General features: G+C 39.9%; 1 pseudogene; it reads right to left on the bottom strand.

The window, feature by feature from the left end:
• Positions 1-2129, bottom strand: LOC148293162 (uncharacterized; annotated as a pseudogene).
• Between the last annotated feature and the right edge of the window lie 6361 nt (positions 2130-8490).

The following is an 8490-nucleotide window of genomic DNA, read 5'->3' as shown; positions in this document are numbered from 1 at the left end:
TTATCTTCTCTCATTTTCATATTCTCTTATATTTTCATATCCTAACTTCTCATGTTTTGGCACAATTAAAAATGCTAGTGCACAAGTTATAGGGATGAATACTTTTGGGGCAAGTAATCCTCGAGGTGAATGGCGCTTTTTGCTAGAGCATGCAGGAAGAAGGAATTCTGGAATTCCACCACATAGCCTATTATTTCCAAGGATTGAGACACCACTTGCATTTGAAAAGATCCCTTCTCTAGGCAATTCACCCTCAAAATTGTTATGAGAAATATTGAGATGCTTAAGAGATCCAAGATTTCCTAGAAACTTGGGAATTTTCCCTGATAAGTTATTACGCGAAATGTCTATTTCTTCCAAGCCTCTTAACTTTTCTAATGTTAGGGGAATTGATCCTTCAAGTTTATTACCTTGCAAATGAAGACGCTCCAAACTAATACAACTGCCGAGGGTTCCTGGGATTTCACCTGATAACTTGTTTTCCGAAATATCTAACTCCCCAATATTTTTCAGATCACCCACTTCAGATGGTAGTGAACCGCCCAAAAAATTGTTAGATTGTTACTTGAAAGGTTAAGTATCTGTAGATTTTTGCAGTTCCCGAAACTTGGTGGTATACTTCCCCCAAACTTATTCTCTTCCATGAAGAGCCTTGTCAATGAAGTCAAGTTACCTAGGGAGGATGGAACTGGCCCAGAAAATTGGTTAACATTCAACCATAAACCCTGTAACTTCGGAAGTTTCCCGATTACATCAGGGACACTACCACCCAAATAGTTTCCTTCTAGTCCAAGAAGGGTCAAGTTTATAAGATTTACAATGCCGTTAGGGATGCTTCCATGTATCAAATTGCTCCCCAGAGTAAGAACTTTTAGTTGTGTGGAAAGGTTGGCGATTGATCCTGGCAATTCTCCTCCAAAATGATTACCATTAAGACCCAACACCTCAAGACTAGTACAATTAGCTAGGAAGCTGAGAAAATTCAGGTCACCAGTTTTCCCACTTCCTAGTCTATTTTTATCAAAGTTGAGTCTAACTAAGCTCTGCAAAGTTGCAAGATTTTCAGCGGGGAGTGGCCCAGTGAGACCATTTTCAGCAAAATCAAGCACTTGAAGTCTCGAAGCATTGGACAATGACAGAGGAACAGTTCCAGTGAACTTATTGACCCCACCAGCAAATACTTCAAGATTAGGAAGAGTAATTCCCACATTAGGTGGTAGCTCTCCATGCAGCTGGTTTTTAGTAACAGTGAAGTAGTATATGGATGAAATATTATAGAGTGAAGTGGGGATCATACCAGACAGATTATTATCCCAGAGTAAAAATCTTCTCAAGTTTGTTAGACGCCCAAGTTCATTGGGTATGCTCCCTTGAAAATTGTTGATAGCAAGCACAAAATTTTCCAAAGATGAAAAGTTTCCTATCCAATGTGGGATAGTTCCGGTGAGATTGTTATTACCAAGACCTAGATGAACTAAATTCAACAATGAACTGAGTTGATTAGGAATTGACCCAAAAAGCTTATTGGAATGTAGATCGAGTACGCTTAGTTGCATACAGTGAGATATATTAGATGGAATTTTCCCACCAAAGGAATTGAAAGACAGGTTGAGATGTTGCAGGCTCAGTAGTCGACCGATTTCTTGGGGAATTTCACCATGAAAGCTGTTGTTCATCAGGTTGATTCCAGTAAGATAAGTAAGATTTCCCAAAGAAGGAGATAAGGAGCCTACCAATTTTTGAGCTTCCAGGTTCAAAACCATGACCCTTTTCGTGGCAGGGTTGCAAGTAACGCCTACCCAACTGCAGAGATCAATGGAATCGTTCCATGAGCTCATGATATGGAGAGGATCTTGAGTTATTCTTTTCTTGAAGTCTAGCAATGCCAGGCGATCAGATTCAATTCCAGAAGTGGATAGTGTTGCAGATTGCAGACACGTGGTCCACCATAAAAAAAGGAAAAACCTAAACAAAATCTGTTTAGAATGAGTTTGTGAGTGTTCCATCTTGTTCTGAATGCAAATTTTATGCATGGAGAAAATCAGAAACCAAGTCTCATATAGATGGAAGTATAAATTTCTATCTATCTATAGAGCCAAAGGGTTTGTTGCAGGATCACACAAATAGTAGACTATTACTTATGGATGGTCCCAGAAATAATCAATTTATTATAGTGACATGGTTGAAGGCTGTCTCAATTACAAGAGGACTCTGTCTCTTCATTATTGGAATGGTAATGTACAGCTTGTCTGAATTTCATTATGGAGCTGAGATTTTTAGTTGGGGAGCCATTATTAGTCTCAGCAGGCCCAACCATTGTGGTCCAAAATATTAAATTCATCATCATGGAGATTAGTTTTCTAGTTGTTAAACTAGATGTAGCTTGAATTATTGTTTTTTCTCTCATGTATTCTTGGTGGATTGCTTGTCCACGTTTCTGTACAGTTTTCTGCTGTGAAATAAAATTTCATCTTTTTGTCCGAAAAAGAAAATGAGCAAAAATGTTGATTGCAGGACCACAAACACTTGAGAAATATGAATGAGAGAAATCTATTATGGTGATTTGGTTCAATGAAGTCTTCAGTTTTAATTTGATTATGTAGATGATATTTTACGTGGTGGGGAAGCAACCACTGATATCCAATTTTAATTTCATTATGGAGAAAAGATTGTCTGGAATTGGAAAGCACAAAGGCTTGTTACTCAAATCAAATGTCTCTTGCAGGTTCCTATTGGAATATAGAGGAATGCTAAACCATGGCTGTGAATTGGTGATTGCTTAGACCATCTTTGAGCATGTCATCGGTTCGGTTGGTCTTTTTCCTCTGAATATTTCTAGCTAACAGTATCCCATAGCTATAAACATCTCCTCGTATGGAAACTTGGTCTCTCATGCCATACTTTCAAGGGCGGCCCTGGGGACAAGAAAGCAAGGCGACGACCTCCAAATTGGGAGGGCTTCAATTTATATAATTCATTTATATACGTACTATATACTATGATATGAAAAAGAATTTGTCAATGAGGGTTAGTGAAATTGATACTTAGGTGACGAGGGGTAAATTTAACTAAACAAACAAGACACAACAACTCAACAATCAAGAGAACACACAGAGCATGCCACAAAGTACCTGCAGCCCTAGAAGATTACTAGTGACAACCTAGGCACTCAGAAGGACCCATCAATCTAGGCATCCCCTGTGCTAGCAACAACTATGGTGAAAGTGTGTGAAGTCATCATTATCAAGTAAATAGCAAACAGCAGATACAGATGACTAGTCAACCACCAAGAACACAAACCCAGAAAAATTTACAGATATGCAAAACATATTTTGTTTACCCAGAAACCCACTATTGGGAAAAACTGGGAGTCATCAACCGACTAGGCAATCCACTAAGTAGAAAAAGATTCTTACAAAGGAATACAAGCAAGCTCAAGCAAAACCTAGATCTATTTAGGAAGATGAGCTTTACCTCCTTTGTGCAATCTTCTTCTCCAACTTAGCAAAGCTTGAAGCTTAGTTCTTCATGGCAATGGCAGCTCCTTCTCCAGCTCGTTCATCCCATGGCACTAGCTTGCAAGCTCCAACTCAGACCGAAACCAAACTTTGGATTCAAGGGAGAATGACCAATTTCTTCAAGAAACCATACTCTTGAAGAAATCAGTCTTGAATCTGACCTAGATCTAAATGAGAGAATGATTTAAATAGCTAGATGCAGATTCATATTTCAAAAGCAGTTTTTCAAAAAGAAATCAATTAGAAAAACTCATAGATGAAATATGTGGTTCACTCTTTAGGAAGAAGAAGAGAAAGATGGCAAGCCAATCTTTCCAAAACTTCCACACAAAAAAGAACGGCTTCCAAATAAAGAATTCACTAGCCTTTACAGACAAAAGAATCCCTTAGGTCAGACTGACACATGGCAGCAGAGAGAGAAAAGAGAATAGGACAAAACAGATGGTTAACCAGCTGGAAATCCTACAGAGCAAGGATGACTAGTCATCATTTATGAAAACAGTTTTAATGCATGATTTACCTTTGTCAAATTGCTTGAACCTCCATAGGATAGATGAGAGATAAGAACACTTAGAGATGCTATTCTTAATCTAACCTTGAGCTTGATAAATACATATAAAAGTCCTATTACAAAATTGTCAAGGGAAGCCAAAAGAATTAATCAAAATTCATACATTAACAATCTCCCCCTTTTTGGCTTTCCTTGACAACGCACTCTCTCATGAACACTCAACCCAAAACCAAACCTAAGAAGATGATTAAATGAAGTACCTACAAAAACAGTAACCAAACTTCCAGCACAAGACAAGCATATTATATCTCAGAATTTTAAATTTTAAACAATATGAAATATGCACAATACGGGGGTTGAGAGTGTTCTCCCCCTTGTTGATAAGGAAAGAGCAAAAAGGCACGGAAATAAAACAGCAAATAGAGGAAATAAACATAGGGCAGAAAATCTGATTTGAACAAAAGTAAAAACACAAAGCATAGATTGATTGCAAATCACATTACAGCTGTTCAAAACAATACAACAACAATGCACAGACTGTCCAAACAGAAACAAAGAAAAAAAAAAACCACAATGTAATTACAACCATAGACTACAATCTACCCAAAATAGACCCCCCCTATCCAAGATCACAGACTACCCAAAGCAAAACATGATCCCCACAATGTGATTACAAAGTAAACCATCCAAGCAGTCCAAAAAGACTCCCCCTATCGAGGACACAACCTAATCAAACCTCTAGCTAAAAGACTAGAGAATCAGCAGACTCATCAGATGCAGCAGAAGCATCAGAGTTCTCAGTGGCAAGAGCCGTTTGGGGACCCACTGTAGCAGCAGCAGCAGTCGAGGAAGACGGAATGAGACTCATAAGGTGCTAAATGTGCTTCTCCTTGGCAGCAAGCTCAGCTCTGAGAGAGGCATTTGTGGAAACGAATGACACAGAGGTGAGAAAGGAGCTTGAAACCTTTTGGCTAAGGGCAAGGGAGGCCTTGCCAAACGGAGCAATGGGAGGAGTCCACTGATCAGAGTCAAGAAAAGACACCTTATGGCACTCACAGATAAGCTGGATAAGACATGGGAAGACAAGGGTTCCCTTGTGTTTCGTACCTTGACCTATAGTTTTGCCAAGAATAGCATGATAAAGAATATCCCCAAAGGGAACTTTATCATGATTCACCATGGAAATCATGAGTTGACAGGCAGCTAAGGTGGGATTCGAATTATTTCCAGTAGGGAGAACATTATGCCTAATAAAGTCCCAAAGAAACTTGTAGAATGGGGACAGATACGACTTAACAGGAAGGCCCTTAGAGGTCAGAGGCATAGACTGATCAGGATAAGCCATGGTTTTAAACAATTCAATAGTATACTCAGAGGAAACAGCAGCAAATTTTTCAGAACTAAAACCAGGGAAAGATCGAAAACCTAAAATCCGATTGATTACAGACGGTTTCAGAATAATAGGCACATACCTAACAACAACCTGAAAGTTTGACCCCTTAGGATCAGCAGGAAAATTAGAGTAAAGTTCCTTAACGACAGAGGAGTTAAACCTACCAGAGAGAGCATTGAGTGAGTGAAGATGATAATGCTCAAAAATCTGAGTGGCAGATTCTTGGGCAGCCAAGGGGAGAGCATCAAACTGGTAAGACCTCTCAGGCACAAATTTCCTCTCAGAGACAACATCATCAAAGAATGAGGCAGCCTCAGGGGACACAAAAGGAGAGGATTCTTCAACAGGAGTAGAGGAAGAAGAACGGGTCCTAGGAACCCTAGGAACAGAAGGAATGAAATCCACTCTGTCAGTGGATTTCGATTTGGAGCGATGCTTGTAAGAGAGGAGGGGTTTCGAAGAAGACATGGCACGCTGGAAGAGAAGTACGAAAACAGATATTGAAAAAAAAAAAAAAATTGAAAACCCAAAGAAAAAGGGCAGAGAAGAAAGTGACAGGGAAGAAGGCGACATATGAAAGAGGCGTGAACCCAAAAAGGTTGGATTCTGAGAATAGGGGCTGAAAAAGACTAACTGACAGAAAAAGAAGAAGAAGAAGAAGACTCGAGGACTCAACAGGGTTTCGTTTCTGATTGTAGCGGCTGAAAGAGAAACTGAAAAGGAAGTGCAAGAAACGAGAGGGAAAAAGACCTAAAAAGGAAAAGACAAAAGCTGACCCAAATGAAAAAAGAACCGCTCAAAAACAAAAACAAGGAACAAAGAAGAAACCGTTGAAACAAAAAAAAATAACCGCTAAAAACGAAAGGGTGGTACCGGGTAGGAAAAAAAATTAAAAACTGATGACTGGTCAACCACAAGGATGATGACTAGTCAACCAATGCACTATCAGGAAAAGCGTCCAACCCAACTCAACTAGATGACTGGGCAACCAGAAGCACAGATGACTAGTCAACGAAAGCAATATCATGACAAGCACCATATTTAGAATCGACCCTGTGAAAGACATGTTTTTGGTCGAAAAACACAAGCATGAACTAGCAAATAACTCAAGTGATCAAAGATTCATCAGCAAAATATCATAGACCAAGTCTTCAAGCACATGAGTGAGAACAAATAGAAGAAACATAAAAATCATATGCAAGGAACATAAGCAAACAACGTTGAGAGAGAGAGTATGAAATGCAGCTAATGCTCAGAGACAGGGCACATTTTGGAATAAGGGGTTCAGAGCTAAGGGACACACAAGATGATATCATATCTCTCTTGGAGAGACAAGTATACAATGAAAAGTTAAGACATGATCAGAGTAGGCTCAAAAGGCAAGTAACATCACTCTCTAATGACAAAATATTGTAAGATTTATTTTGATTCACTTGCACATCCCAGACATAAGTGCTTGAATGGCCCAATTTTACGGCTCTTTGTTCTAGATGCTTCAAACATAACACCTTATACCTTCCTAGAGCCGTGACTACATTGGTCACACTTCCCCTTTTTTTTTTAAATTTATTTTTTTATGTGAAATTTCTGAATAGATTGGCTAAGAGAGTGAGACAAGCTAAGAGACAATAACAATGATAGGCCAAAAGATAATCATAGACACTTGGCTCACTAAGAGGATAAGATAGCACAAGGTAAGTCTCAACTAGAAGCTCTAAACAAGAAAAAGGGGTTGTGCACAAATCTGGAAAGCACAAGAAGCAGTCAAACTTCACACTATCAAAGAGGAGAGATATGAAACCATGAAATATTCATTAAAACACATGTTGTTTGGTAAATTGAAATGTGCGGAAGACAAGGAAACAGACATGCTAATCAATCAATTGAGCAAAGGCCAATGGACTGTCTGAGTGTTACATGTTTCTGAAAGTCCAAGGCCTTGGTGAGTATATCTGCAAGTTGTTTCTCAGAAGGAACAAACTCTAAGGTTAAAATTTTGTCTTCCACAAGCTCTCTAATAAAATGATGCCTTATGTCTATATGCTTTGTTCTAGAGTGTTGAACAGGATTTTTAGAGATATCTATGGCACTCATGTTGTCACAATAGATTAGAAAGCATGATTGAGCAAGACCATAGTCATCCAACATTTGTCTCATCCAAAGAAGTTGTTTGTGCCTGATAAGTCACGGCCATGAGCTGGCCAAAGGAGCCCTTTCTCTCGGCCCTGGCATTTGTTCGCAGAGGCTGAAACGCAGCGTTTCGCCAGGGCATTTCGCCTTCCTAAAAATAAAAGAAGAAATGCTAAGGCATGATCATCTCGGCCTCAAGCATTGGCCGAGGCCGAGGCCGAACAAAATTGCGGCCAAGGCATTAAAAAGCAAATCATCACGTGACAGCAGGGTCCCAGGCTTCATTTAATGAAGTAGTGCCTGTTTAATGCAGCAAACCCATTGGCCACAAAGCAGCATTTAATGCACGAGGAAAGGTGGGAAGTGACTGAAGTCAGTATTTGGTGATGAGGATCAGAGTGATTAGACGTGGACATTCTCACAAGAATTCTGACAGCCTGAGATATTGGTTCACTAGCTATCCAGGCCATAAATGCGTCTCCACGGCCAGAGGCTCAGAAACCACGATCGAGGGCGGCGGCCGAGATTCACCGGGATTTCTGGGGTCTCACCACCATGCTTCACGATCCCAAATGTCGATTGGACTGCCCACTTGCGCTAATCAGACTCCACTATGCGTAAATTCAGCCTCGATTACTCATCCAGGGACTCTTCCTATAAATACAAGACTCGAGCTACATTCAAAAGGTTCAACACCAAAACAAGCCTCCCACGGAGCAACTTATTTTTTCCTGTAATGCACTTTCAATATCTTTACTTGCTTTCCTAGGAGTAGTGTTAGATTGTAAGCAGAATCCATTCATCAATATATCATACGACCCTTGATTTTCAAGGCGCCGGAGCACCATCCTTTTTGTTCGTTCACTCACCCCATATATCACAAGACCGTCGCTCCCTGAGCAGCGCGCCGGAGCACCGCCCAAATTCCACCACCAACA

This window comes from Prunus avium, chromosome 7 (assembly GCF_965620075.1).
Source record: "Prunus avium chromosome 7, drPruAviu1.hap1.1, whole genome shotgun sequence".
Taxonomy (NCBI): Eukaryota; Viridiplantae; Streptophyta; class Magnoliopsida; order Rosales; family Rosaceae; genus Prunus; species Prunus avium.
Note: the sequence above shows the minus strand (reverse complement) of the source record. Positions and strands in the feature narration are given on the sequence as shown.